The sequence below is a fragment of the Penaeus monodon genome, unplaced genomic scaffold, assembly GCF_015228065.2.
Source record: "Penaeus monodon isolate SGIC_2016 unplaced genomic scaffold, NSTDA_Pmon_1 PmonScaffold_13792, whole genome shotgun sequence".
In the NCBI taxonomy this organism is placed as follows: Eukaryota; Metazoa; Arthropoda; class Malacostraca; order Decapoda; family Penaeidae; genus Penaeus; species Penaeus monodon.
This window is the reverse complement of record NW_023642813.1, coordinates 1-9,128: the sequence shown is the minus strand read 5'-3', so window position 1 is coordinate 9,128 and position 9,128 is coordinate 1. Positions and strand designations below refer to the sequence as shown.

Below are 9,128 nucleotides of genomic sequence, written 5' to 3'. Positions count from 1 at the left end.
CTGCTTATTTTTTTGGATATAGAAAATAATGATCAACTAGGGAGTCTATAAAAACAAAATCCCCTTCAGCTCGATTTATCGGGAAGTTTGGCAAGTAGAGACTGTAAAAAATAATAAAAAAAAACCTGAAAAAAAAAAACAAAATTCTTTGTAGTTTTACGAAAAAACGGCATGGGATGCGGTTTTTGGCATGAGGGGTGCGCAGTAGGGTGAGATATAAGCCCCGGCAGCGGGGCCCCCGGCTTCATAAATGCTACCCATCAATTAGGGTAATATTGTGCTGAAGTCTTTTATCCAAATGTTTTCCCAAATTTTTTTAAAGTTGTGTTTTTCAAGTTTTTTGTACAAGTGGACGTGTTTTCTTCTTTCTCCTTTCAGGGAAGAGGGCAAGTTACCCAATAATGTTATTCCCTTGTATAAATTGATGCCTGGGTTCCTGGTTATGCGAGGAGTTTCATACTGTAAATGTCATCACCTGAGATGTCACGGTTTTTTCATCCATACAAAAAGGGTGGGTGACTGTTTTGATCTTGTTTTAGTAACTGTTTGGGTGAGAAGTTTTAGAACTTTTTGTGAGTTTAAATCTTTTAAAAAAATAGTAATTTTGGTTTATTGGTTACTAGATTTTACAGATGAGATAGGTTTACCCTTCATTTAACATTATTCTTATATTGGTATAGCATAAATTGATCTTGAAATTTGTGTATATTTGACTCACTTTTTGTCTGTGTTTGAAAGGGTCGTCAATGTATGCAGAACCTTTGCTCATATCGGACCCTGAGGCATTGGATGGGAGCAAGTCAAAGGAAGAGGAGCCAGTAAAAGAAGGCAGCAGGATTCAAAAAAGCAAGATGACTCTGTCAGAGGAACCAAGAGAGAGATAAAAGAGGCCACAATCACACAGAAAAAAAATTGGTGTCGGAGACTATCAAGTGCAAGTTCGAAGAGCCAGGTTAGAAATAAAGAAAAGTATTATTTCTGTGACATTAATATGTTATCAAAAGCTGATGATATTTTCAGGAACATTTTCATAAGATTCTCACATGACCACAACTTGATACATTATTCGTAAAGTACAAGAATTCAATAAATAGTTTATATTCCTGAAAGTGGACATGTTATTATAGAAGAAATCAACCAAAATATGATCATCATTTAAGAAACAATAATCATATATATTTTGTAAATACTTTTACCATGCTTTGAATGGAAAGTTAAATGAAAATGTAAAGTTCTCTTTTGATATCTTTTTCATAGGGTTAGATTATTAACTTCAGCCAGCAAAACCCCTTGGATGTATAACCTAGAGGGATATTTTTGGTCAAATAAAAGATATATCTGAATTAATGTGCATACAAAACTGTCTAATACAAAGTAACATTTGTCTTTTCTGTAAGAGTTTCTGGTTATTGTATCATAGGTGGGTTCATGGTGATATGAGAATAAGTGTTGTCAGCAACAGTGATGCAACACAAGTTGTTTTATTTCAGAGACTGAATTTGAAATGTGAAAAAACAAGTAATGTGTAAAAGAGACTTAAATTTATAATTATACTATTGATACAAATGATATTTTTTGATGTCATAGATATCTCCAACTTTTTTCTATATTTCAGAATGGCTTAAGAAGATCTTTCCAAGCTTCCATTACCAAATAGTTTTGCTGAATGAAAGAGATTTGATTCGCTGCAATATAAGTGCTTATAGTCCTGTGGAACTGGAGTATGATGGCACCTCTTGTGCATTTCTTGCTGTTCCAGATGAAATGTACAGATAGGATGCATAGTTTTGCATAAACTTGGTAAGTTGAGCATCTGGGCTGATGGCCAAAGATATTTGACTTTGATACCTTAACTCCTGTATTAAACCATACTATATTGCAGACATTAGTGTCATTATATGATTAACTTTTGTGTGTGTATGTTTAATGGAATAATGCAGTAAAGCTCTCAGTGCTGAGATAAGAATGACCTTTTGGCTGATTGGATTTGTAGAATTACTCAGGGAATAATGACATAAAGTATTTAATGTTATGTGATGGTATAGTGTATTGTCACATACTCTATTCTAATGAGATATATTGTAATAGTAAAAAATGTTTGTAAAGCCCCGTTATTGATATGAATCTTTACTTTCAGGTTGTGAAGTTTATTTTTCCCTTTCCCTTGAAATCAACTACTTTGGTATTAGTGAAAAGAATTGCCAGTGTTGAAGTCGCTAAAGAGGTGATTTTTAGTTCGTGTAAGACTCAGAATAAAAAGGAACGATGTTTGATTGAGGAACAAATTAAGCATCAGTTATTTAGTACTTGTCCCTTGGGGTCGGAGTTCACGTTGAAAATTGGAAGTAAAGTGCATCTTCACACACTGAAAAGAGCAGACCAAATGTTCCAAGTTTCAAATTATGTGCTTTCAGTTAACGAGATCAGTGAGCCAAATAGCATATCAGAAGTACTAGCAGATCGCTTACAAGATATTAGCTTAAATAGTTGTTCAAGTAATGATTCTGTGTTTGAAAAGAGTTCAACTGTTCCTTCGCAACTATTAACTCTCGATGAATACAAGTGCTCTGATAGCTCCGCTCTGGCTGCGGATTTATCAAAAACTGCGACTTTCTAGTGACGACACAGGTGCTGGTTTTGTCACTATTGATGAGTATCACGAAGGCAATTCTATTGAAGAGTCCAAGGATCTCGATGCTGGCATTGTCACTTCAACACCCAATAAAAAATCAAACGCAACCTTGCACAAGTCCTTGCTCGCGGCAAGAATGAGGGAGAAAATCATTACATCTGGAGAATCAGACGAGGGAATCAAGCAATGGAAAGTAGCAGATCCTAGTTTGCAAAATCACTGGGTCAGAGTTGGTAGAGATACAAAAATCACTATACAAAGTGTAGATGAAACTAATACCAAAAGTCATAATGAAGAGGAAAAAGACTATAATGAAAATGTTTATACAAAAGCCATGCTTATGAATTGCTTCTGAAAATCATGGAAAATAAATTCAAGGATATGGGAACAATGGGTAAGTTTTCAGAGGATTTAAATGGTTAGAAGTAATGTTAAGAATTCTTGAATAATACACCTAGAAAGAGTTTTGGGCTCTTAGAATGAAAATGGCTGTCTACTACTTTTGGAAAGAAGTGTTGCGTTTTTGTTTGTTACCGACCTTTCTTTAGTAATGAATATATTATTGTTATATGGAAGCAATTTATTAATTTGATAGGCTGTGAATTATCAAATCTTTCTACTCAGCATAGAGTAAATGAGAGACTATGGATTTTCACTGTAGTTGAGAAACTGAAGCACAGAAAATGTTTTTGTCCATGTTAGTTTGTAGCATAAAACATTGAAATGCTGTGCATCCCAAACTTATGTAAATCAAATATTCTGAATGTGTTTTTTCTCCTGTTGCAGGTAATCCTCTCCTGGGAGGCTGGACTGGGGTATTACTCCACGGTCCCCCTGGTACAGGCAAGACCCTCATGGTGAAGCAGGCGGCAGTTGAGATGAACGTTCCTGTGATTTCATTAACCTCAGCGGATGTGACAAAGTCCTCGGCAATTGGCAGTGAAGAGGTTTATCAGAAGTTTAGATTTGCATGTGACAGGTAGAGTCCTTTTATAGTTATTGATTCAGACCAGCAATTTTAGGAAGTGCAAGAGAATTTATTGGTGAATAAGTGGTTTATTTTGAATTAACTGGGTTTGCCTTTGTGTTTTCCCTTAAATTTTCCATTATTTATGAGTTTTGGGTAGATTATATTATATTAAAATACTAGTATGTTATCGTGGTGACATATTTAACTAGCATATGGAAGTAATTCTGAACACTCTCTTCATAGACTATTACAAAAGAAGTGAGATAGTCAAGCAGATTTAATTTTGAAGTATTTTTTCTTTTCCTGACAGCTCCCCATCAGTATTATTCATGGATGAAGTGGACAGTCTGTGTCCTGCTGGGAATCAGAAGTCAGTCAATGGGAATGATGTATTGGCTGCTGTTATCCGCGGCATCCACATAGTGCAGGTAAGAGCATCAGGGGTATGGTATTAGTTATTAGTATTCTTGTCTCATATGTTCATCTCTATTTATATGTTATTATGTGATCTGTTCTATATAGATTATATGTAACTGGACCAAGGTTTTGTAATGGCACTGAGTCATGGCCCACCGGCCCTGGCTCCTTACCAATTCCTGCCCTCAACCCCCTTGGGTAAATGGGTGGCTCAGGGGAGGTGGGCCTTGCCAGTCCTCCTCACTCCCAGATATAAAGTCACTGGTAGCAAACTATATAAATGGAAATGCTGGGGAGAGGCAATACTGCCTCTCTCACCCAGCAAGTGAGATGGGCTGTTGGATGTAAGATAGAAACAGGAGTTACTTGCTCCACCTATGCCCTGGGAGGTGTCAACCCAGAGTGATGCCTGTGGGACAAAATCCTAGGGAACCTCACAGGCAGTTATTGGGGCCCCACAGCCTGCCACCCTTTATATGGGGCAACATTGTTGGGGGTGGCAGAAGTGGCATCCACCCAGAGGGACTGCCTGGGGCTTAAACCTCAGGCTGCTATCAGGGTAGGAGCCCTTCTGAAGCCTCACAGAGGCTTCATCAATATAGGTGGTACATTTACTACTGGTTGGACTGGGGTGATGGTCTCCAGGGAGTAGCCATAGTCAACTCCAGTTGACTTCAACTTTTGCAACAATCAGCTGAATGGCAGTCAGGATTTGCACTATTCCATGGTGTGCTGAGATGGGACAAAGAGCAGTTCAGCAGGAATTTTGCTGAGGGGGTTGAAGGCCATTTCTTAGTAAATGACCTTCCTGCCTACCTGAAAAAATGGAACTCCAAGCCCTCCTTGCAGATGACTGCAGACCACTCAGTGGATGGACAGATCATCTCAGATCACATTACGGTTTGTAAAAATCGGGCTGAGTACTTTGAGCAGTTGTACCAAATAGCTCCTCCAGCAGTGGGTTTGCTGGACCCACCCACCAGCGAGAAAACCTCCTACCCTAACTGATTAGGGAGGAAATCCCTAAGCTGAAGGGTGGGAAACCTACAGGCTCATATGATATCCCTGCTGAACTGCTAAAGGCTGGAGGTGACCTATGGCACGGGGCTTGCATACAGTCTTAGTCTTGGCTGCCATCTGGCAGTTTGATTCCCTTCCCCCAGACCTGTAGAGAGTCATCCCTCTCTGGGAGGGAAAACTAGCAACTAGTGTGGCATTACACTGCTCACTATACCAGGCAAGGTTTTTGTCCACATTCTTCTGAAACAGATCTGTGACCACCTACTAAGGCACCAGAGGCTGGAGCAGTCTGGATTCACTCCTGGCAAGTCCACAATTAGACACATCCTATTGCTTTGAGTCATTGTGGAACACCATCATGAGTTTGGTTGTGGGCTGCTTGCAGTCTACATTGATCCCAAGTAGGATTCTGACATGAATTATTGGTTTAATAGCAAGCCTATATGCTGGTATTGAAAGTGCTGTAAAATGTGGTGGGGGGCATATGAGTTACTTCCCTGTTAACTCAGGAGTAAACATGGCTGTATCTTTGCACCAACACTTTTCAACACTTGCATGGAGTGGATAGTGGGCAGAGCTAATATCCAAAGTCTCTGTGGAGTAACACTGGGATATATGAAGGTCACAGACCTTGACTTTGCTTATGATGTTGCTATCCTGTCTGATTCTCTGATGGCGACTCTAGATACATTCAGCACTGAGGTGAAGCCCGTGGGCCTAGAGGTCTCTTGGACCAAGATCCAGGATTTTAGGGGCCTATTAGAGGAACTTGTTCAGTCAATATATGCTTACAGTGAGGGTGTTGAAGTCACAGAGAGCTTTACATGGTAGAGAAGTCCATGTCTTTGGGCTGTCAAACCAGGAAGTCAGTAGATGGATTGGTCTGGCAGCTGGAGCTATGAACTTGGTCAACAAGAACATTTGGAGATGTCATAACCTAAGCAGAAGGACCAAACTATGTCTTTAAGGCCTTGATACTACCAGTTTTGCTCTATGGAAGTGAAACCCTGGACACTATCTAATGCCTTGGAGTCTTGTTTTGATCCTCTTTGTAACATGGCTCTATACCGGATCGTGTCCAACCAATGGCTACACTGTGAGACTGGCAAGGGACCTGTTACTTGCATAATCTGGAACTAATAACTCAGGCTATATGTATTAAGCTCATTTCCCTTTGGATGACTTTGGGCCTGCCTGGGGGCTTGCCATGGAGACCCCATTGATGGAAGCAGCTATTCACCCCCATCGACATTAGCCCCATTGATTGATTGATCATAATAACATATTTCTGGATCATTATGCTTCTCCCTAATTATATGCATAAAGTTACAAAAATTTAAATCATTTTTGCAAATATTACAGAAACATATATTTTTTATCTTTACTTTCCAGGATAGCTCTAAACCTGTTTTGCTGATAGGTGCCACAAGTCGCCCAGATGCAGTTGCACCAAAGTTACAGAGTCCGGGAAGATTGGACAGGCAATTGCTTGTACCACTTCCAGATGCTCACCAAAGGGCCTTCATTCTCCAGAAGTTACTGTCCTCTCAGAGCCATAGACTACAGCAGAAAGAAATACTTGATATAGCAAAACAGGCATATGGGTTTTCTGGAGCTGACCTGGATGTTTTGATAAAAAGTTCCTGGTTACACACTACTGAAAGAGTAGTAAAGGTAATTTTAGAGATGGTGCAATTAAAGATTTTGCATACTCCAAAGATAGGGTGAGGGATAATTTCAAGTAAAAAAGAATGTTTATGTGATGTGCTGGGTTATTTCTTTTGGTATATTATGGAAAATTAAGAAAGGGAGATAAGGAAGATTATTATATCTTTGGCAAAATTCTTTTTTTTTCTGTTACTGCCTATTTCAACAAGGAAGGAGGGCTAGTGTAATCATAAACATGCTCAAAGAACTCACCGTTATTTATTTCTTCATTTGATGCAATTTCTGCCTGTGAAAATGTAGACTGGCTATGAGTCTTTGTCAATTTTTTTTTTTACATGTATAGATACACAAACAAAAGAGTCATTAGTGTAAAGTTTCTTTGATTTGTTAACCCTTTAGTGATTTTTCTCATGCTTAAAATTCTCAGTAACACCTTCTTCCAGAAAGTAAGCTGTTTGACCTGGTTATGGAAATTGAGATAATTTTGAATAGTATCTGATAACACCAACATGTTTTATAATTTTGCCTGAGTCTCAGTTGAAGTCTTACTACTATCAATTTTGAGTCCCTAGAAGTATAGTGATACATTGGTTATTGAATGAAGAGTATAGTTATCTAATTTGCTACAGATTTTGTTATTTAAGTTTAGCCAATTTGTAACAGCTAGTTTTTAAACAAATAATACACTAATATAATGGTTATTGTCTGTTTCTAAAAAAAAATTACAGAATACAGGCATGAGAGAGCAAGAGGTAGAGTTGAGTCTTTGTCAGGAAGACTTAAGTGAGGGTTTAAAAGCTGTTGTACCAACCATGATGAGACAAAACTACACAGCAATATCTGTGGTATGTATTTTGTATTTGTTGCTGGCAACACATGGGTTAATTGTAACTGTATAAATACCTGTTCATGAACAAGAAAGTTACCTTAGTGGTTGATGTATTCTTTTCATGTAACTGGGAGAATAAAAATGTAATGTATATACTGTAAGCCTAACTAGGCTTGCATTGCAGCTTTATAGTTTTAAGATTCATCTACTCAAGTAGGGGAATAATGTTGTAGAATCACTTGATATTTACAATTAGTCTTCTTTATATATTATTTATGTATACTTTTTAAAAGCCAAGGTATACTACAGTGGCTCCATAAATTGCTGTAGTTCCAAAGCATGGAGAGCCTTGCTACCCTGTCACAAAGTTGGATCTCCTTAAAATCAAGCCTACTAATAAAGAATGTGCCATTCCTTTTACAGCTACTTCTTTTTACTTGTCTGTAGTTATTGAAGTCAGGACAACTAGAATATCTTATTGATTGATGGTTATTGAATTTCCAGGTAAAATGGGATGACATCTGGGGTTATCAGGCACTAAAGTCAAAATTACAGGTAAGGTTCTTTTTGTCACACATAAGTAAAACTAAATGTATATTTATACTTCTGTTTGGGTAATACATAATGAAGTGCATGCTCATCCTTCTCTTTGGGTAATAAACAAGTTTTTAAATTTTTCAGAAAATGTTTCACCAACATCAGGACAGTCCAGACGAACACCCATTAAAAGGTCTTCTTCTGTACGGGCCTCCTGGGTGCTCCAAGACCTTGTTTGTGCGAGCCCTTGTTAATGAGCCCAAACTTCAGCTTCTTTCCTCTCAAGGTGTGGGCTGTTGTTATATTTGATTGATGATTGTAAAATAATTTGTACATTTTGATATGTTAGATATTGGTAGAGAGATTGATGTGCCATTAGATTACAAATATTTTCTCACTCTGTAGGGTTATGAAATTGGTCATGATGCTTTAAACTGATTAATCTGCAAATATATTGTAAGTATTTACTATGAAAGAGTAACAGGAAAATTATTTTATACAAAATTTTTTATCTTGTAATATATTTACTATATCTACACCACCTCTCCTTTTCTCTTATATATATATATATATATATATATATATATATATATATATTATTATATATTTATATATATAAAATTTATATATTTATATATATTATATATTTTAAATATTTATATATGTATATATATATGTATAATATCTATATATATATATATTAATATATATCATAATATATATATATAATATATAAATAATATATATTATACATACATATACACACACACACACCATAACACATATATATACACGCATATTGTATGTGTAATATATATATATAAATATATATTGGTATATATACATGATATATGTGTGTATATTTTATATATATATATTATATATATATATATATATTATATATATAAACATATATATATATATATATTATATAATATATATATTATATATATATATCATCATATATTGATATATATGTGATATATTATGTAGTATATATATATATATTATATAACCCCAAAAAAGTTTTTTAAAGCCCTAAAAAAAATTAAATA

General features: G+C 36.3%; 1 pseudogene; it reads left to right on the top strand.

The window, feature by feature from the left end:
• The first annotated feature begins 378 nt into the window (after positions 1-378).
• LOC119569270 lies at positions 379-8,359 on the top strand (annotated as a pseudogene).
• The last annotated feature ends 769 nt before the right edge of the window (positions 8,360-9,128 follow it).